Source organism: Balaenoptera physalus (genome assembly GCF_965194825.1).
Source record: "Balaenoptera physalus genome assembly, chromosome: 15".
NCBI lineage: Eukaryota > Metazoa > Chordata > Mammalia > Artiodactyla > Balaenopteridae > Balaenoptera > Balaenoptera physalus.
Genome location: NC_138894.1, coordinates 66632845 through 66654887, shown reverse-complemented (window position 1 = coordinate 66654887; position 22043 = coordinate 66632845). Strand labels below are relative to the sequence as shown.

Genomic DNA, 22043 nt, shown 5'->3' with positions numbered 1-22043 from the left:
TCAGCCATAAAAAGAAATGAAATGGAGGTATTTGTAATGAGGTGGATGGAGTTAGAGTCTGTCATACAGAGTGAAGTAAGTCAGAAAGAGAAAAACAAATACAGTATATGCTAACACATATATATGGAATCTAAGGAAAAAAAAGAAAAAAAAGGTCATGAAGAACCTAGTGGCAAGATGGGAATAAAGACACAGACCTACTAAAGAATGGACTTAAGGATATGGGGAGGGGGAGGGGTGAGATGTGACAGGGTGAGGGAGTGTCATGGACATATATACACTACCAAATGTAAAATAGATAGCTAGTGGGAAGCAGCCACATAGCACAGGGAGATCAGCTTGGTGCTTTGTGACCGCCTGGGGAGGTGGGATGGGGAGGGTGGGAGGGAGGGAGATGCAGGAGGGAGGAGATATGGGAACGTGTGTATATGTGTAGCTGATTCACTTTGTTATAAAGCAGAAACTAACACACCATTGTGAAGCAATTATACTTCAATAAAGATGTTTAAAAAAATTTTAAAAAAATAAAAAAAAAAATAAAATAAAATAAAATTAGAAATGAAAAAGGAGAAGTTACAACAGACACCACAGAAAAACAAAGCATCCTAAGAGACTACTATAATCAACTCTATGCCAATAAAATGGACAACCTGGAAGAAATGGACAAATTCTTAGAAAGGTATAACCTTCCAAGACTGAACCAGGAAGAAATAGAAAATATGAACAGACCAATCACAAGTAATGAAATTGAAACTGTGATTAAAAATCTTCCAACGAACAAAAGTCCAGGACCAGATGGCCTCACAGGTGAATTCTATCAAACATTTAGAGAAGAGCTAAAACCATCCTTCTCAAACTCTTCCAAAAAATTGCAGAGGAAGGAACACTCCCAAACTCGTTCTATGAGGCCACCATCACCCTGTTACCAAAACCAGACAAAGATACTACAAAAAAAGAAAATTACAGACCAATATCACTCATGAACATAGATGCAAAAATCCTCAACAAAATACTAGCAAACAGAATCCAACAACACATTAAAAGGATCATACACCACGATCAAGTGGGATTTATCCCAGGGATGCAAGGATTCTTCAATATATGCAAATCAATCAATGTGATACACCATATTAACAAATTGAAGAATAAAAACCATATGATCATCTCAATAGATGCAGAAAAAGCTTGTGACAAAATTCAACACCCATTTACGATAAAAACTCTCCAGAAAGTGGGCATAGAGGGAACCTACCTCAACATAATAAAGGCCATATATGACAAACCCACAGCAAACATCATTCTCAACGGTGAAAAACTGAAAGCATTTCCTCTAAGATCAGGAACAAGACAAGGATGTCCACTCTCACCACTATTATTCAACATAGTCTTGGAAGTCTTAGTCACGGCAATCAGAGAAGGAAAAGAAATAAAAGGAATCCAAATCGGAAAAGAAGAAGTAAAGCTGTCACTGTTTGCAGATGACATGATACTATACATAGAGAATCCTAAAAATGCCACCAGAAAACTACTAGAGCTGATCAATGAATTTGGTAAAGTAGCAGGATACAAAATTAATGCACAGAAATCTCTTGCATTCCTATACACTAATGATGAAAAATCTGAAAGAGAAATTATGGAAACACTCCCATTTACCATTGTAACAAAAAGAATAAAACACCTAGGAATAAACCTACCTAGGGAGACAAAAGACCTGTATGCAGAAAACTGTAAGACACTGATGAAAGAAATTAAAGATGATACCAACAGATGGAGAGATATACCATGTTCTTGGATTGGAAGAATCAATATTGTGAAAATGACTATACTACCCAAAGCAATCTACAGATTCAATGCAATCCCTATCAAATTACCAATGGCATTTTTTACGGAACTACAACAAATCATCTTAAACTTTGTATGGAGACACAAAAGACCCCGAATAGCCAAAGCAGTCTTGAGGGAAAAAAACGGAGCTGGAGGAATCAGGCTCCCTGGCTTCTGACTATACTACAAAGCTACAGTAATCAAGACAATATGGTACTGGCACAAAAACAGAAACATAGATCAATGGAACAAGATAGAAAGCCCAGAGATAAACCCACGCACCTATGGTCAACTAATCTATGGCAAAGGAGGCAAAGATATACAATGGACAAAAGACAGTCTCTTCAATAAGTGGTGCTGGGAAAACTGGACAGCTACATGTAAAAGAATGAAATTAGAATACTCCCTAACACCATACACAAAAATAAACTCAAAATGGATTCGAGACCTAAATGTAAGACAGGACACTATAAAACTCTTACAGGAAAACATAGGAAGAACACTCTTTGACATAAATCACAGCAAGATCTTTTTTGATCCACCTCCTAGAGTAATGGAAATAAAAACAAAAATAAACAAATGGGACCTAATGAAACTTCAAAGCTTTTGCACAGCAAAGGAAACCATAAACAAGACGAAAAGACAACCCTCAGAATGGGAGAGAATATTTGCAAACGAATCAACGGACAAAGGATTAATCTCCAAAATATATAAACAGCCCATGCAGCTCAATATTAAAGAAACAAACAACCCAATCCAAAAATGGGCAGAAGACCTAAATAGACATTTCTCCAAAGAAGACATACAGATGGCCAAGAAGCGCATGAAAAGATGCTCAACATAACTAATTATTAGAGAGATGCAAATCAAAACTACAATGAGGTATCACCTCACACCAGTTAGAATGGGCATCATCAGAAAATCTACAAACAACAAATGCTGGAGAGGGTGTGGAGAAAAGGGAACCCTCTTGCACTGTTGGTGGGAATGTAAATTGATACAGCCACTATGGAGAACAATATGGAGGGTCCTTAAAAAACTAAAAATAGAATTACCATATGATCCAGCAATCCCACTACTGGGCATATAACCAGAGAAAACCGTAATTCAAAAAGACACATGCACCCCAATGTTCATTGCAGCACTATTTACAATAGCCAGGTCATGGAAGCAACCTAAATGCCCATCGAGAGACGAATGGATAAAGAAGAAGTGGTACATATATACAATGGAATATTACTCAGCCATAAAAAGGAACGAAATTGAGTCATTTGTTGAGACGTGGTTGGATCTAGAGACTGTCATACAGAGTGAAGTAAGTCAGAAAGAGAAAAACAAATATTGTATATTAACGCATGTATGTGGAACCTAGAAAAATGGTACAGATGAACCAGTTTGCAGGGCAGAAGTTGAGACACAGATGTAGAGAACAAACGTATGGACACCAAGGGGGGAAAACCGCGGTGGGGTGGGGATGGTGGTGTGCTGAATTGGGAGATTGGGATTGACATGTATACAATGATGTGTATAAAATTGATGACTGATTAAAAAAAACAAAAACAGTTTCTCAAAAAGTTGACATAGGACTTCCCTGGTGGTGCAGTGGTTAAGAATCCACCTGCCAATGCAGGGGACACGGGTTCAAGCCCTGGTCCGGGAAGATCCCACATGCCGTGGAGCAACTAAGCCCGTGCACCACAACTACTGAGCCTGCGCTCTAGAGCCCACAAGCCACAACTACTGAAGCCCGCGCGCCTAGAGCCTGTGCTCTGCAACAAGAGAAGCCACCGCGATGTGAAGCCCACACAGTGCAACGAAGAGTAGCCCCCGCTCGCCGCAACCAGAGAAAGCCCGTGTGCAGCAACAAAGACCCAACGCAGCAATAATAAAATATAAAATGAATAAATAAATCTTTAAAAAAAAAAGTTGACATATAATTACCATATGTCCCAGCAATTCCTAAGTATGCACCCAAGAAAATTGACTTGTATACAAATGTTTATAACAGCACTATTCATACCAGCCCAATACTGAAAACCCAGATGTCCATCGACTGACGAATGGATAAATAAAATGTGATATATCTGTACAATGGAATGTTATTCAGCCATAAAAAGGAATGAAGTATTGACACATGCTCTAACATAAATCAACCTTGAAAACATTGTACTAAGTGAAAGAAGCCAGTCACAAAAGGCCACATATTATACGGCCTTTTATGTGAAATGTCCAGAATAGGCAAATCCATAGAGACAGGAAGTAGATTAGTGGTTGCCAGGGAGGAGGAATTCGGAGGCATGGGGCTTCTCTTTGGGGTGATGCAAACGTTCTAGAATTAGTGGTTGCACAACTTGTGAACATGAAAAACCACTGCATTGTTCATATTAAAAGGGCAAATTTTATGTATATTATGTGTAGGGGAGCAAAATTTGCCACCCCAAAATGTGTCTCTCTGGCATGAGGATTAATTTAGGGAGATTATTTTTAAGAAACAGAAGACTCCTGAAGTCTTTCTTTTTACCTCCCCCCCTGAGCTGCCTAAAGAGTTTAGATAAAGGACCTCTTCCCAGAATAGAGGTATCACCAGAGGTATCTGCAAAGAATTTAGGCTAGGTGTGGCCGGGGAAGCTGAGCAGGGCCTAGAGATCACAGTGCACTCTGCAGCATTGTCTCTGCAGGGCCCAACAAATGGTTGTTTACCAAGCGTTTGCATTTGCATTTCCATCTCCACTTGAACTGCCCTCCTTTGAAGTCCCAAACCACTACCCTCAACAACCTCTTGTGTCTTTAGCTGATATGGTTTTTAAGGGAGAGCTTTGGCCATCTTAGTGAGCTGTTCAGTTTTCCTGATTCTCTCCCACATTATTAAACTTTTGTTTGATTTTTCTGCTGTTAATCTGTCTCATGTCAAATTCATTGTAATTCTTAGACCAGCCAAAAGAATCTAGAAGGGTAGAGGAAAATTTCTCTCTGACATAGGTGAATTATATCTCAATTTTTAAAAAGTAGATCAGTGTGTGCTCATATATTCTATGCTTAGAAAGCTTCTTTACCTTTTAGATAACATAATTTTGAAATTACCAAAGCAGTACGTGACAGCTACATATTAAAAATTACAATAAAGACCCTAACCCTAGTGTTTTTACTGAAACTATTTCTCCAAAACTGAGCCCCCGCAAGATGGTGCGTGCAATAGATAACTTCCATATTATAAAATATTTCTTCCCTCAAAATCTTGTGAAAATTTGTATTTCTCAATATATCATTGCCAAATCCTTTTTTATTTTTATTTTTTGTTATACTACTATAAATTTGGGTTGAGATGTCTTTTAAAACGTTGAAATTAAAATGGTATTTTTTATAGCTTCTCATGATGATAACTTTGTATTAATTTCAAAAGACCCTATTCATATGTGTTCAAAGATACATTTTAAAAATTAGACATTTTGGATATGTTGCTTAACATTAACTGGTATGGCTTTAGAATTAAATACTTTTATTGTACTGGAATTTCTAAGGAGATAAATACTGGACAAGTTAAGGTAAGGTGAGAGGATGTTTTCAGAGACCAGGACATAGAATGCAAATTCAAAACTTCTGGAAAATATAGAAATATCTGCTTTACTGCAAACTAAATTTTCCCCAATATTTTTCTTCAAATTATTTAAGGTAGCAAGATATATACTTTGCTTTTAAACTATTTAACTTTTATTAATATATAAGTAACTTTTCAATGCTCAAGTCTCCAGTTTTCTAAGACACTAAAGTCATTCCTCTTAAACAGTTTTCTTTCTTTTACTCCTTGAAACTAAATGCAGTTCAGTTATTTGATTAGTTGATGCTAGAATCTGACCTGGAGCTTATATAATTGGAAGAGACACTAGTTTTCCTCATTTAAAAGCCTAGTTAGCATATGACAGTCTCGTTTCCGGGGAAGTCAAACCTCTACTGCTTCTTTTTATAACATTTAAGTTAATTCAGAATCCAGATAAGCCTTGATCTGAGGATGATATAACCACGGCAAGCAATATGGGGTAAGTATGTGCTCTTATGTACTTTGAGAGGCATTGAGAGGGCAAATATTTTCATAAGGGAAGAGATCCCATAAATCCTTACTAATTTAGCTTCAAAATATGCTAACTTTTATTTAAGGAAGTCATTTAAAGAAATTACTTTTTATTCAAAGTTAAAACCATTTGTAAAATATTCATTCATTTTCCTGCTTAATTTTTGTATGATGTAATAATCTGTCTTTGCAGGTTGTCAACTAATGAAACATTTAGACTGAAGAGTTTTGCATATTTACGTATTTAGTTGAAGCTGAATTAAAATTTGAGAGTAATCTTAAAGAAAGGATGACTGAATGCTTGTTTTACATGGCAGATAAATCCAATATGTGTATGCCTCTTTGGGATTAAGAATAAAGAATGGAAAAGATTAGGAATGTAGGGAGGTTAATTTATGACTTTTGTAACACAGAAAAGGGATAGAGGATTCTATCAGAGTTTACTCCTCTATGTACAGAAAAATATGTGCTAATTAATTACATAGGAACATTAGTGAGAATTCTAAATCCTTTGCAGGGGTTTTGGGAGCATGATGAGAAGAATTAGGTTTCACTTGAAAGCTTTCTATTCTTAAGTGAGACTAGGAATCCACTATAATTAGTATTTTATATGCTGAAACAATAGTATTCTGAAGAATATAGAAATTTGCCTTTGTATAAACCTTTTGTCCTTTTTATAGCTCCTTTTAATATGAAATTATATTTGTTGCAAATGGTATAGCCATTTAACTAAAGGCACTTCTGAAGGATTTAGCATAAACAATCAGAAGTTCATACTAAAGAAATAACTTTTTTGACACACGTTTCTTCTAGTTTCCATGAATTTAATTAATATCTATGTTTTTGCTAATATCATGGGCTCTGAAATGCAATCTAAACCAGCTTGAAACCTCAGAGGCTTTTGAAAGGAAGATGATCATACTGTTGTTAATTTTTAATACAAATATAAAGGTTAATAGATTAAGTGCCTTGTACAAACTTCACATATATTTGATTGATTTGATTTGGGACAGAATTGATGAGACTCCTGGATTCTCTTTATTCCCCTCTTTCCTCTCTTTCTCTCTCTCCCTCTTCCTCCCTCCTCTTTTCTTTAATGACTGGAGTTCACCTTTTTGAGGGTCAAGGATCACTCTAAGAATTTTTAGAAACCAGCCCACCCTCTCTGCAAAAAAATGTAAAATCACACCAAATTTTGCATATCATTTCAGGAGATTTACAGATGGCCTGAAACACAATCTGTGGACCCCAGGTTAAGGAATTTGATTTTGAATTTTAGGACTGGAGTATAAGTTGCTCAATATTTTTCTTAGCTTTTGGGTTTTTATTAAACGTAAGAATCTTTTAAATTAATAATTCCTGCTAATCTTCTCTCAGAGACAATGTCGAAGATGCTGATTCTCCCACTGACCAGCTCCCAACACACACACATACACACACACACACACACACACACACACAACTTACATGAGTGAAACACAGTTTAACCAATATCCATAGTTTTGACAATCACATTTCTGCTGTTTGTCCCCAGTGACTTGATTAATTACTTCTGCTTTCAAGAATGGCAGGAATCACCTTGGGAATCACGGAAGAAAATAAATCCTCATTATTTTATTTCACTTATTGCTCTCAGTGCCCCACATAACATGAACTAAATCATAAATTGCAAAATATTACACAGGACACTATTCTGATTCGTAGGTTCATGATTATTTTGTTGTCAGCTCCTGCCCTTATTGAGAAAAGAGAGATTATTAGGTATTAACACCTATTTAAATCTTCCTCAATTATCAGAAAAATAAAAAGACAAAGTGGCAGCTGATTAGATGCTCAAATTTGTCCATTGGAGGAAATCTCTAGAATGTATCCCCTGAGAACGAGGAAGTAGCTATTTAGGATTTGGGGGAGGGGGGTGTTATTTAGCTGAAAACTATTTGAGAACACAATGCCCTTATATGGGTCTATTTCAGCCCTTTCCATTTCTGGGGGGCTATGCTGGCATGGTTTTAGTGAGCGATGAAGAAGCAAATATTAGAAAATTCTTATGCTCTTTAGAAAGACACCTCCTTCTCTTAAATTTTCACTGGATTCCTTATGGAGTGTGTGTGGGGGGGAGGGTGAGTAGAGAGGGTGCATAAGGGTGGGTAAAGGGGTAACTAAGGAGAAGTGAAAGAACCTTACCTTGTAAAATACCCTGCCACCTGCTATTTACCATAACACCTGAGCAAAGGATGAACAACGGGATAGAAGTGATGGTTCCATTTCTTTCCTGAGATGCTTTTCAATATTCTTTCCCCATCTCTTAGCAGGGTCAGTCAGCCTACCCCCAACTGACGTCTCGGGAAGATAAATGTTAAGGCTCTGCTAAAATTGTAGAACCAATAAATTCATTATTACAGCATATTCAGCCTCCTTTAAGTTTTCTAGTTTATGTAACTGTAGAGTAATTTTAAATATTCTTTTATGGATAGATTTTCCACTTCTGGATCAGGGAATTACAGTCCGACTCTTTTTCCTCGGCAAAGCATACATTTAGCTCATGTAGTAACCTTTGAAATATTGCTTCTATCTGTGCCCTCCTTTCCTTTCTAATAGTCGCTTCCCTAATTCAGGCCATCATTACATTTTACATGGATTATTAAAAGTGCCCACTCCCGGCCTCTCTGCAGCTGGTCTTTCCTCTACAGTCACAAGAGTCATCTTCTGACTGAAGACATGTGGTCTGGTTATTCCCTTGCTTAAAATCTTTCAGTGACTCCTTATTCTCTCCACTTCAGAGCAGGCTCCCAAGAAGATATTCACCACCCTTTATCTGTCTCTAATCCACCTGTCTAGCCTTACCTTCTACTCTATCCTCGATGCTGCCTGGGATCCTTAAATCCACTGATGCATTGTAACTGTCTACCTCTGGTCCTTTGCTGAGCTCCCCCCCAACTTTTATTTTTTTTTTTACCATTTCTACATATTGTTCAAAGCCTAGCTCAAATCCTATCTTCTTCATGACATTTTCTCTAATCCCCACAACTGGAACTCATCTTTTCTCCTCTGAAAGTTTTAGGCACTTTACACTTTTCCTATTGCATTTTTTCCCAATCCATCATATGCTGTAGTTATTTGTGTGTCTCATCTTTCCTACTAGACTGTAAGCTCCTTGAAGCCAGAACAACATCATCTTTATATTTCCTCCCGGCACAATGCCTTTTACATGGTATGTGCTTAATAAATGTTTGCTGAGTTGAAATGAACTCTGCTTTTCCTATAATCCACAAAAAAACTAAAAACTTAATTTTAGCCAAAATTCCCTCTTTCTTCCCCAATAGAGTGGCCCCATTTTCCAAGTTCCTATCTGAGGAGCTCAAATGAGTGTATAATATCCAAAATATGGGTGATGCAAGAGAGAAAGGGTAAAAACAAGGACTGGAGAGCTACACTAGAGGCTTTTGAAGAGTAGAAAATCTACTGTTGATATGTAGAAAGCACACATAGGATCAAAGGAAGTGTAAGAACACTTCTAAGAATTAAAAATGGTTCTTGGTTCGAGACAACTTCCTAGAGGACCAGCATATCATTAAGGTTGGGCTCATCTGTATATGTTGGAAAAACCAAAATAATAGTGGCTTACATAAGCTAGAAGGTTATTTCTCTCTTACATTAAAAAAAAAAAAAGTCCATAGGCAATCTAGAGCTATTCAAGCAGTTCCCTGGTGTGAGAGACCAAGGTTCCTTCTATCTTGCTCTTCTGCCATGCTTGGTGTCTCACCTCTTGGTCCAAGAAGGTTGCTAGGACTCCACCTATCTCACTGGTGTTCAGCCAGCAGGAAGGAGGAAAGGGAAGAAAAAGATGTGTTTCCTCTTTTAAGGAAACTTCCCAAAAGTCACTCACACTATTTCAACTTGTAACTCATGGGTAGAATCTATCTCCATGGTTACACCTACCTGTGAAGGAGAAGGGGGAATATAGTTTTTTTAACTGGGTTACTACAGGAAACAGGGGAAATGGATATTGGGTGGCAACTGGCAGTGACTGACAGAGCCAGTAAGGCCATCCATTGATTGTCATATTCCTTTAGGACAAAGAACAGCATTTGCACAAAAAAGAATCTTATAAGAAAAATTTTCTGTAAAGTTAAGGGGAAAAAAAGAACAAGCCAAGCTGGGAATAAACACAGATTCACTTAGGATAAAGGACAGGGACGTGACAAAATGACAAATGTGACTGAGTAAGCCTTTGGTCCCCCCACTGCACACTCCTGCATCCTGGCCCCTGACCCTCAGCTTTCATCTCCCTTAATCCTCACTTCTGTACTGTGAAGTGCCTATTATTACTACTGTGCCTATTATACAGATCAAGAAACTGAAAGCCCAGAGATTCAGAGACTTGGCCAAACTGCCCAAGAGGCTTCAGATAACGAAAAAATAAATAAAACACACAGCTGGCTTGGTAACTGCTGTACTGCTCACAAAACCATATAATTCATAGAGCGTTCTCCAAAAGGATTTGTACTTACTTTTGACTGTAGATCACCTCAATTAGCCCCTACAGAAAAACCTCTTATAAACCTACTTCACTTGTCACTTGATGTAGGTGATTTCATTTAATGTGGGGTACTTAGGAAAACCTCTAGATTTTTGGCTTCCATTATTTTCAGGTCAGATGAACTGCTTTGAATTCTTCTGATTCAGCAAAGCCCCCTAAGCCATGTTAGAGTATTCCAGCTATGCTTCTAAATACATAAGAATTTATTTTTATTAGTCACCCCAAAGATACAAATCATTGTGCCTACTCAGCACCAAGTGACTTAAAAATTAAAAGACTAAGAGAAACAAGAACTTTTACATTTTACATTATGTATTTTAACTATTAGAAATTTTAAACAATCAATTGCATATATAATAAAAACTTTTAGTTATGAAATTATAGGAAAAAAGGATGGTATACATTACAAGGTACCTGTCATTATCAATGGCATTTTATTTTTTATAGAACCTCTAAAGAAATCAGGAAAGCTTCACAAAACATGGTGTGATGTCTACAGGTGGAAACAGGCCATGAGGTGAGTGAAAATTGCAAAGAACTTATTACTAGTAAGAACACATAAACTGAGAGGCTAGTTTAAAACAATGTACTTATACTTTACTTAGTTTAAATCAGTACTTGTACTTCATTCTTGAACTACAAATATTACAAATTGTTTTGAAGAGTTTTGTAATGCTTCTTTGTTTAAAAACAAAAACAAATGGACATACTGTGGGATTCCTTTATTAGTTAGTAGCCAGAGCTAATAGCCACCTAATAAACCAGCCATGTTACATCAAACTTTTACTGCATTTATGTCTACTCACAGTATTGAGACAATAATGACCATGTTTTGAGTTATATTTTAGATGTCTTTGGGGATTGCAAAAAAACCTTAAGAATGACAACATTTACTTTACATTCAACTAATATTTACTGAGTTCCTACTTATGCTAGGCTTTGCGACATAATAACTATGTGGGATTGGTAAGTCTTCCCCTCATTTTACAGTTGAAGTAGGTTTATGAAGATTAAGTAAGGTTCCAGGCTCACAAAACTAAATAAGTAACAGAGCTGGAATTTGAAGCTACATGTTTAATGCACTTAAGAGAAAAGTCTCATAGTTCAAAGCAATATTTTAAAATTTCAGATCTAAAAAGTGCACATTATAAAACAAACACTTGTTCAAGACAGAAGAGTGTAAGTAAAATGTTTAAGCCCATCCCACCCCTACCCCATCCCTCTTTTCAAGCATAACCACTGTTAGTAGTTTGGTATAAACCCTTCCATCTTTCCTTTTGTCCAATATGCTTTTCATTGCATCACACTTCCTGTCTACTTAAAAACATCAATGAATAGAGGAGGATGAATTTACCATATATCTGTACTAGTATAAATATCTATCTTAAAATAATAACTGAAAAGCTCATTCAGCTAACATTAGGCATCTAACTATCGAGACTCAAAGAATAGAATTCACTCTTTCTTTCCTAGGGACTCATAATATAGTGCAGTGGTTCTTAATTTGGTTTTGAGAGAGTAAATATGGACTCTTTTGAGACTCTGATGTGAGCTCTGAACCTTCTCCCCAGAAGAAAATAAATCTGTATAAAATTCTGCCTATAATTCAGGGGATTCATGGATACTCTGAGAGTATACGGACCCCTGATCTTGTAGAAGTAAGATTTTTAAATTAGTAATTTAACATAAATACTATAATAGAAGTGTGGACAAGATGCTATGGCAGCACAGAAAAGCAAGGACTTTACTGAGACATGTCAAGAAAGGGAAGAGTGATACTTGCACAGAAATCTTGAAGAACACAAGGAGTTTGACAGCTAGCCCAGGGTAGGGGAAGGATGTCCACTGAGGAAACAACATTTATAAATCCTAGAGGCTAGAAAGGACAGGGAACCACAAGACTGTCTTTGTGTTAGGAGCCCAGTATGTATATGAAAGTGATTAAAGAGTTTGCAGAGCTAGGTAGAGACCAGATCATGAAGGGTTTTGTCCATTGTGTTAGGATGTTTGAACTTTAGTAGTCACTGAAGGATTGTGATCAAGATTTTCATTGGTAGGTAAGAAGTCTACAATTAATGCATGACTAAATAAATGATCATGGGAATAGTAATGCGGATGATAGAATAAGATATAAAAAGGAGATAAGACCATTTGATTCAGATTTGTTGGGGGATCATTGATGAAATAATACACTATTAAAAAGATATGTTGCTAAAATCAAATGGAATTGGGTGGAAGGTCACTGCTTTCACAAAGGAGATTGGGAGACTGAAGCTCTGAGACTATTTGTAGGATAAAACTCAAAATTTGGGCAGTACACCTGCCCCCTCACTGCAGTGAGTCCCATGCACAGTCAAGTTAATGTCAGTGCCTCGGGGTGTCTGTATCACTCCTGGTCTGCCACACCATCTTGCCTTCCACTGTCCTACAGTAACTCTGGATGGACCATTTGGTTTCCTATTGACTTTGCAAAGAGTAGGAAAAGAGAAAGAGGGTAAAATGGGTAAGGTTATCAACTTTTTTACACTGAGCATGTATTGCTTTTATAGTTATTTTTCTAATTTTGTTTTAAAGTAATGCGGTATAAAGCCAGGCTTACAAATAATGTCATAGCTAGTTCATTTCTATTTGGCTGTACTTCACCTGATATACCTATCTAAAAAGGCAATATTAGTCTCACCTCCTACTTCTTGGCAGTGACTTCATAAATGAGGTAAGACTATAAAGTCTCAAAGATATTTCCCTTGATAAATATTTATTGTTCATTAAAAATTTTACTTATCAGATGCTATAAAGGCTTTGAAGACTAAACTTGTACATATATTATATATGCTATTTTGTGTGTATGATGTATCATAAGAGCTTTTTAAAATACAAGAAGCATTTGGTCTTTGCCGAAGGGTAGTGCTCTGAAAGATTTCTCAGTCTACATGTATAGTGAGCTTTTGTTAACAAAAAATGTACAGTTTAGGGGATATAGCATTGATTTTTCCAGCTTGCCTTTCTAGCTCATTATTTAAAAAAAATGCATCTCCTTGCTATTAATAAAAATAAATAAGATTCCATGTTGTTTTCTTTTTTCCCCAGATTTATTGAGGTATAATTGACAAATAAAATTATAAGATATTTAAAGTGTGCAATGTGATGATTTGATATATGTATTCATTGTGAAAGGATTTCCCCCCCCTTTTTTGGTGGGGACATTTAAGTTCTACTCTTTTAGCAAATTTCAATTATATTTACAATTCAATCTTAACAACTATAGTCACCATGTTATACATTAGATCCTCAGACCTTATTCTTCTTATAACTGAGAGTTTGTACCCTTTACCAGCCTCTCCCTATTGTTTTCTTTAGGGAAAGAAATCATTAACTATAAACATCCTCTGGAATTTAAGTAAATTCAACTCAAATTTGTGTTGAGTGCCCACCACAAAAAGTTCTCAAACTTTTCATATCAGAGGAATGTGAACAAATGATATAAATGTATTTACCTTTAAAACTCAGGCTAATTTTGCATGCCTCTCTGTGAACTATCTGAACATTTAAAATACATAATACTTTTAAAAATTGCTTACCATTGAGTAAAATTGCTATTATAAAGAGATAATCTATGTTTATCCTGAGGCTTAAAGTCTAGCAGTCTAGTTTGATAAGAACCAGATACTCACCAGGTGCAATGGATATGAATATGAAATAGTCCCTGTCTCGGTGTAGCTTATAGTGTCGTGTGGGACACAGGCAGGGCCTGTTGCCTATAAATCCCAACAGAGAGAGACACTAATAATATGGTATGAGAATGTAGTAGAAGAGGGATCAACTAATGATGACTTGGAGGACCAGGGCAGGCTTCATAGAGAAGGAGGGGCTTAAATTGAGCCTTGATGGATGAGAAATATTTCATTAGGTAAGGAAAGATATTTGAGGCATAGAGGATGGAAGGAACAAAGGTACACAGGCAAGGATTTGTTGAAATGCATGAGCTGCGATCATCTACACATCTGTATCATATATACTAACTGCTATGAAGTTTTATTTGAAATACTATGACAGAGAAACAAATCAAGTAAGTTCAGCTAGTCCAGTCATTAGCTGTTACAAGTAGCAAAATCATATCAACTAATGTCTAACTGGCTACAGGATATATCGGGAGCCACACTCAGGCATAAAATTAAGGTCCCATAGGCAGAGCTTGATCAAGAGACATGAGGCAGGCTTAAAATCTGACACTCATTCAAACAGATTTTCTTTCATTATTCAGCATTTGAATAGAAAAGAGGCTGATTCCTCCACGGAGGTAGAGTGGAAAAGGAGGACTCCCAAGGGCACTACTCAGTCTCCTGTTCAGGATCAAGAGCGGTTCAACTCTGGCCTCACACTGGCTACACCGCTCAGCAAAACAAAAGTCCTACAAGAAAACCAGACTCACCCTTCCAAGAAGGCTTTCTGGCAACCATTTGTTGCTATTCAAGCCTGCATCTAGGATATCCCATCACCCACCCCAAACACACACACATACATACACACCCTCAAGATGCTTATCGAAGCATTCCTTTCGATCACACAAGATACTTTCCTTGAGAGAATTCCTCGTTAGTATGGTTTTCTCCCTCTCACATTTCCAGGCCCTTTCAGCACCTCTGAAAGATAGGTGCATGCACAGCTCCTTAATCGATCTCTAGCCCCATTTTCAGGCCTGAGATTGTCAAGCAATTGATTGCTGGTGGGGGGGGGACTCCCTCCCTCTCCACAGCTGGGCTGAGGCTGCTGTCTTGGATGCAAGCTCTCGATTCTGGCTCCTGAAGTGGTAACCAGTGCCTGCACAGCGCTTACCTGTGAGCTAGGTGCTCGAGACCACAGACGAAGCTTAACACATGGTTCCTACCTTTAAAGACCGTTGAGTCTAGACTCCTCGGGAGGATCCAAAGTTTGCTTTTTCTTTCACCTCTATCGATCTTAGGCTAGAGCTTCCAGCTTTGTGCTAGGCAACACTGCAAAGGATAGTAATAATCACTACCAGAGACATATAATCATACCACAGACTGAGCTAATCAGACTCTCAGAGAGATTAAGTAATTTTCCCAGGGTCCATCAGCTATTTAAATCATGCAGCTAGCACTGGAGTCCAGACGCTCTATACTTCAAAGCTCTGACTCCCCGTCCCCATCCCCTACCTAGCTTGGCTCTCAGTGTTGCCCTCAACGAGTTAAAGTGTTAGCTGACGACAGAGTAAGTAAAGTATGTTTTAAAAAAATCTCTCAAGATCCAAAGGAATAGAGTCATAGTGTTGGTGACAGTGAGGTTGGTTTATTTGGGCAAAGGGCTTCACCTGACAGCCTTTTTATTCCACTTATTTATGAGGCCCACCTCACTGAGATTAAAATGGTATTATCAAATTCCATAATTACCATATTTGTACAAGAAATTGCAACTCTGTAGTGAACCATTTTATTATTTCTGTCAAAACAAGAGCTTACGACTTAAGTCACTTAACCATGGACCTCATTTTCTTTATTTGTGAAGTGACAGGGTCTGGCTGGCTGATCTCTGTGTCATCTTTCAGCTCTGATCCTTTTTACCATATGCTGAATCCTTAGTTTATATTGCAAGTTGTTCTGGTTGGGTGTGGTTTGGTTTGGTCTTTCTAAACCATGACACTGATACTGTTTCATTCATTTACTCCATACCTATGTATTTGGGGTCTATTCTGTGCGAGACCCTCTTTCAGAGCTCGGGGAATGCAGAGTGAATAAAAACATCCAAGCCCTCATGAAGTGGAGATGATGGGCCAAGATGATCAATAAACAAATAAACAGAGCATTGTCATTTGGTAGAAAATGCTGTAGGGAAAACTGAAGCAATGGAAAGGAGACAGGCAGTGAAAGCTGACCCCTGCTCTTACGTGTGCGGTCAGGGAAGGCCCTTTTAATGAGGTGACATTTAAAGAGACCAGGAGCCTTAGAACTTTTTTTACCCTTAATGTATGATTGTGGGATATTGTAAACTTGACAAAACTTTGAAGTTGTCAAGAGATAGGAGCAAAATGGGCCCTGGTGAAGGTGCGTAAGAGTTTGAGTTTCAACCTCGCTTTTTCCCCTCACATCCTGTGGGTCCCAGGATTTTCACAAATGAGCTTTTCTTGCTTCCGTGATTCTAAATATTCTATATTAACATTTTAATGACTTTTCAAATGTACTGAATCTACTTATTTATATAATTTTTGCCAATGGGGATTATGGCTATTAACAGTAAATTCAAAAGGCTATGAAAACTGAATTTACAGGATTTTGATTTGCATGTAAACTTTGCATCCAGATTTACAGTATTTCTCTCCTCAGCTTCACAAGCCACAGGCTAGAGGAAGGACCTAAGCTTAGGAATGTGTGGGAAGGAGTTAAGGATTCAAGGAGCAGGCTGAAAATACTGCTTTCAAAGGGGTGGGTGTGGTTTCGTTTTTGTTTTTGTTTTTCCTGGATTCCTAGATCTTGCGTCTACAGGCTCATTTACTGCCTATCTCATATTTGTTTTGGAGACTAGGAGCATGGATCCCCAAGAAGTTGAGTGGTAGATATTACAGGCCAAAGGCAGGTCCCTGAGTGTTAAGAGAAAAGAAGTGGGCAAACCCCAGGCAGTGAGGTTTCTAAGGTTCGTTCCAAAATGGGTGGAGAAGAAAAGGATTGACTTTGTCTCTAAATCCAAAACATTAGAATCTAATATATATAACAAAGGCTAAGCCATCGCAGATCATCTTATTTTAGACCCTGTCACTCTGAAAATGCCCTTTAGGACTGAGATAGAGCATTAAACCCCTTTGTTCTACTCTCCTGGCCTGGATTTCCTGCAGCCAAATTCTTTCTCCCTTTGTCTCTATGTCCACGACTATTGATTGCCAGATTGTTAGGTAAGAGAACACTTAACAAGTAATTATTAGTAAGTAATTAACACCTAATTAATTAGGGGAGGATATGTGCTAAATAGTTACTATTGACAATGTTTAGCAGGTTTACCATCTCAGTCAACAAATTTTTATTGAGCTTCTATTCTATGTAAGAATATAAAACAGGCGTCAAGAATACGAGGAGTTGGAAAAAATAGCCTCTTTTCTCAAGAAGTCTGTTTAGAAAATGAGACTATAACATAAGATACATACAGCAGAAAATCATGGTTTTGGTTCCAATTGAGTTCTACAGATATTCCACGACAGGGATAATTTCCTATTGGACTGAAGGTGAAAGTCCCAGAGAGTGAAGGAACCTGAGCTAGACTTTGGGGAATGAGTAAGGATTTGACAATTGGAGTAGGATGAGGAGGGCAGACTAGGCTGCAGGGAAGAGGAGAGATAAGGTAGGAATGCAAGTGGTGAATAAGAGTTAGGGGGCTGGAATACCTCCTAAATATCAGAAACAAGGTTGGAGAGGAAGGGAAGGGACATTGTGGAGGACCTTGAGGTTTGTTGTATACTTTAATAAGGAGAGAGCTATTCAAGAGCATGAACAAGGGCAAAAGATGATAAAAGTGATATTTAAAGGAAAATAATCTAGTACTGTAGCAGCATAGAGTGTTGATAAACTAGTTAGGATGTTCCTATAGATGTTTAGGAACAAAGCCGTCAGGTTGAACCAAAGAAGTGACAACGAAAAGGAAGCAGAGGGACTTCCCTGGTGGCGCAGTGGTTAAGAATCTGCCTGCCAATGCAGGGGACACAGGTTCGATCCCTGGTCCAGGAAGATCCCACATGCCACGGAGCAACTAAGCCCATGTGCCGCAACTACTGAGCCTGCGCTCTAGAGCCTGTGCTCTGCAACAAGAGAAGCCACCACAATGAGAAGCCCGCGCACCACAATGAAGAGTAGCCCCCGCTCCATGCAACTACAGAAAGCCTGTGCGCAGCAATGAAGACCCAATGCAGCCAAAAAAATAAATAAATTAAATAAATAAATTTTAAAAAAAAAAAGGAAGGAGAAAATGTAAGAAACCATATAAAGGAAGACTCAGAAGGATTTCACTAATGGTGGCTCATAGGATGAGAGGAAAATCATTCCAAGGTCTTCAGTCTGGGTCAATAGTGGTGTTAGTGACAGAGCCTGGGAAATGAAATCTGAAGGGGGTACCTGGATAGGCTGAAGGTGACCGATGTGATTTAAACAGGTTGAATTTGAGGTGACCATGGAACAGCCAAGTGAAAATCTTCATTGGAGTGAGAGAGTGGCATGGACATATATACACTACCAAATGTAAAGTAGACAGCTAGTGGGAAGCAGCCTCATAGCATAGGGAGATCAGCTCGGTGCTTTGTGACCACCTAGAGGGGTGGGATAGGGAGGGTGGGAGGGAGATGCAAGAGGGAGGAGATATGGGGATATATGTATATGTATAGCTGATTCACTTTGTTATAAAGCAGAAATTAACATACCATTGTAAAGCAATTATACTCCAATAAAGATGTTAAAAAAAAAAAGAAAATCTTCATTGGAAAGAAATATAAGTCCAACAAGGGATATTCATTTAGCAGAAGAAAAAGATCAGAAGAACAGACAGTTTTGTTTCCTTCTCTCAAAATAAAGACCTAAATACTAAAAAGATAGCTAAAATGACATAGCAGAAGAAATAGGGATTAGGAAATTGTGAACTGTTTAGCATCATTTTGGTTTGGGGTAGAGTGGATCTTTCTTTTTTTTTTTTTTTAACATTTATTTATTTATTTTGGCTGTGCCAGGTCTTAGTTGTGACACGTGGTATCTTTAGTTGCAGCATGAGAACTCTTAGTTGTGGCATGTGGGATCTGGTTCTCTGACCAGGGATCGAACCCAGGCCCCCTGCATTGGGAGCGCAGAGTCTTAGCCACTGGACCACCAGGGAAGTCCCTGGTTTTTCTTTTTTAAATTGAACAAAGGGACAGTTATGGAAGGCTCTGGACTGAGGGCTGGGAAGGAAGGCCATTGGTTGCCATATCACCATATTGCTGAGTAATATTTGGAGATGCCCTGCTAGGGTTTTAGCCTCAGCATTTCAGAGCTGCAAGGACTTTGAGAGACTCCGCATACTAGATATGAGGAAATGGAAGCCTGGAGAGGGTGCCTGGCTTTCCCACAGCCCCACAGTGATTGAGAAGTCAGGGTTGGATCTCAGTCCAGTATTCCTTCTTTTCCCCAATACTGCTGGTCATGAGGTGCACTACCTTCCTGACTCTTTAGGGAGAATTTTTACATAGTTCTATGGTAGGAAGCCTGAGGAAAATGTTCACAGACTGCGTCATCAGAAAGCAAAATGGATGGCCTAACAAGAGTGCTAAGTACATAGCAACGAAGGCAAGAAATGATGTGGGGCAGCATGTGTGTGCCCTGTTAGATCAACTTGCCTTCAGTTAAGGGAGCCATTTTCAAATGACATCAGAACAAGATGAAATGGGCATGATCTACACAGGGAATGATTAGTTATAGTACGTTTAAGTTGCGCTAGATAAATTTCAAGTGAGGTTGTTCAGTGTCTTTCCATACATATTTTTAAAGGTTCTGAAGAATAGGATTGCTATCCAACTATCTGGGATGGGAGAAGTATGTAATTCAGTTTGGAGGCAGGAGGATGGAGTACTTCTATTCTGTATTTTATTTCCTTATTCCTGTCCCAACTTTTTCCAAAAAGGAAGTTGAAATAGTGCAAGATGAGATTTAGGAATCAGAATATAGCTTCTTAGCAAAACCAGACCCAGTGTGTCCAATGTGTTCTGGTCTCTTTATGGAATGTTTTTAGGCCTTTTCTTTTCTTTTTTGGCCGTGCTGCTGAGCGGCTTGGAGAATCTTAGTTCCCTGACCAGGGATTGAACCCGCACCCTCAGCAGTGAAAGCACAGAGTCCTAACCACTGGCCCGCCAGGGAGTTCCCTAGGCCTTTTATCCTTGTGCCAAACTTACCAGCTGTAGTAAGAAATTACCCATTGATTGGGTTCAGTATACCTTAGCTCTAAGGAGGACATGTATGAAATAGGATACATTAAAAAAGAAATTATCAAACTAATGATGAATTTACATTTGTTATCAATCAGTAAAAATGTTGAATAGTTCTTATACCTGGGTTACTATGTTGTTTGACTCTAATAATAATGGGTTCTTAGATGATCCTTGCCCTAGTGAAGACAGATGACAGTTGAGGAGAATGGCCAAGTCAAGGCTTATGAAGGGTATGAGTCATGATCTGCCCTTTGAAGGGTGAGCAGGACTTGGGTTGGCAGAGGGCAGAGGGTTTTAGGCAGGGGAACCGTGGGGACTGAGATCCTCAGGTAGGAATACGTAAGGCCTGTGGGGGGACTAGTTCTGCAGGGAGAATGCTGTAGTTTCAAGAGAACATAGCTGACCCCTGTAAACGGTGCACGGGCTGTGGGCTATTCTAACTGAGGTCATAGATTTGCAGGATTTGTCTATGATTTCCAAGTCCTGGAGTTCACTGGGAGGTGGTGAGAAATTAGCCATTATGAAGATTGTATTTTACTCTAGTTTCCTTTTTAGCAGTTCTAAAAGTGCTAAAGGCAGATCCAACCTGGATGTCATTTCATCTGAACTATGAAAAATATGCTCCCAGGAGTGTCAGCAGTAACCTTGTTTCCCCTCTCACCTAAAATAGGCTGTTAGTGGTAACTGATGCTCTATTTCACAAAGTACTACTAACTCAGCTACGTGATTCAGATCTTGTGAGTCCGGCCACTGCCTGTGCTTCAGCCGGAAGAATACTTCCTGAGGACTAGTTAAGGGTTTACCCTCTGCAAATTAGGGTCACCCCTAGGGCTGGAGGGAGCTTTCTCTGGGGCTCAGGGCTCCTTCCCTGCAAAATTCTCCCAGGAGCCTCTCTTGCCCTTCACCGTCTTCCCTCTCTTCCAAGCAGGACTGACCTAGTGAAAATATAGCAACAGTCAATTTTCTTTTGAAGTAGGTATTTACCTTGTATTCAGGTAACACTGTGCCCTCTGCCTCTTGCACAGAGTGTCGGGAGGCTCTTAACTTCTACTCAGAAAATCCAAGGAGAGAACCTGTTTAAAAGGTTGAAATTAAAGTGAGTCAAACCAGGATAAGAAAAGAGATAGTGCACATCTTCCTCACCAGACCCGTAGCCCCTGAAGTGTCCAGGCTTGCAAAATCAGGTTCTAATACCTTTATGTATGCCAATTAATGAGTCAGAAGAGCTTCTGGAAGTAATATGGTCTGAAACTTTTGATAAGTTTTGATGTCTTAAATGAGGCATTCTTAAACTTAAAATAATTATCTCTGGCCATTGGATTTTTTTGTATGTGTAATAGCATGCTGGCATTCCTTTTTTTTTTTCTTATTGAGTTGACACATAGCAACTCAAGCATATATCTTGACTGATATTTGGTAGACAAAACAAAAAAATTAACGTGCCTGTGGAGTGGCGGTGAGAGGACCTCTGCTATTCCATATTCAGATGTAAAGAACCTCTATGTGCTTTATGAGCTACAGAACTGCCCACTCTCTGTGCTTTGCCCCTCTTCTCATTGGCTGTGGGCACTTTGAGGTTGCTGGCAACCATGGAGTATCAGTTATAGTTTTGGTGCTGGACCATTTGTTAGGAAATCCTATTTATTCTCTCTTGGTTTGTCAAGCCC

At 38.5% G+C, this 22043-nt stretch overlaps 1 protein-coding gene and 1 long non-coding RNA gene across 2 annotated transcripts in view; one reads left to right on the top strand and one right to left on the bottom strand.

Annotated features, from left to right (window-relative positions):
* The first annotated feature begins 1486 nt into the window (after window positions 1-1486).
* Window positions 1487-22043, top strand: part of ARHGEF33 (Rho guanine nucleotide exchange factor 33) — a 77745-nt gene continuing 57188 nt past the window's right edge. The window contains exon 1 of the mRNA XM_082427926.1: window positions 1487-10947. The gene's annotated coding sequence lies outside the window, so the exon portion shown is untranslated. The remainder of the gene's footprint in view (window positions 10948-22043) is intronic.
* On the bottom strand, window positions 5244-21763 carry LOC309644276. The gene is made up of 2 exons (XR_014254340.1): window positions 21361-21763; window positions 5244-15421 (listed from the first exon to the last, which is right to left on the bottom strand). It is a non-coding gene; the product is annotated as an uncharacterized lncRNA (long non-coding RNA).